The sequence below is a fragment of the Phaethon lepturus genome, unplaced genomic scaffold, assembly GCF_000687285.1.
Source record: "Phaethon lepturus isolate BGI_N335 unplaced genomic scaffold, ASM68728v1 scaffold6683, whole genome shotgun sequence".
NCBI lineage: Eukaryota > Metazoa > Chordata > Aves > Phaethontiformes > Phaethontidae > Phaethon > Phaethon lepturus.
The window spans coordinates 19559-20283 of NW_010529647.1; positions in this window are offsets into that span (position 1 = coordinate 19559).

Consider the following 725-nt stretch of genomic DNA (forward strand, 5'->3'; position numbering starts at 1 on the left):
CCTGTATGCTTTTTGTGCAACAGATTTTATTTCTTACTATCAATAAATACCTACCCAATAAAACATCTCTCTTTATTGTCATGTTTGTATCTGTAGCTTTCTCATAAAAACTCTACCCTCAGCTGGAAAAACTTTGCTTTCCGTGGTGCTGGCAATGAGAATTAAGACAGAACAGGATTGGCTTTCCCTTGGGGGCTCCCTCTCCTGGGGGCAGCTATGTTGGAGTGGAAGGTTGCCACCGCACCAACCTTTTGAACGGACCTTCTGACCTTTATGTTTTCTGGAACTTAATGGCACTTTTTTGAGGAATCATAAAAATTTTTTTGAATAGCTTATAGATGAAAACAAATAGAATAAAAACCAAATGAATTTAATCAGTTATTTGCTCTATATTATTTGCTCAGGAGTAGCATGTTTCCAGACCAGATGGATGTTTGCCCCTTGGTTACTCCCAACTCTCTTGTCCACAATTTCTAGCCTTTTTCTTGGTGCAGCTGGCACAATACCATGAGCCCACTGGGTAGCAATAGCTTCCATAGCTGCTGGAGACAAGAGAAAATCTGGAAATTTCCTGATAGATAGCACAGAAATAATAGTGACTTGGTGATTCATGTCTTCAGACATAGGGAAATGTAGAAAACCAGCACAGTGCCTCAAGAAGTGTTGAGAATACATGCTTAAGGAGCAGTTAAAAAAACCAATAAGGTTGCCTGATAATCATCTCG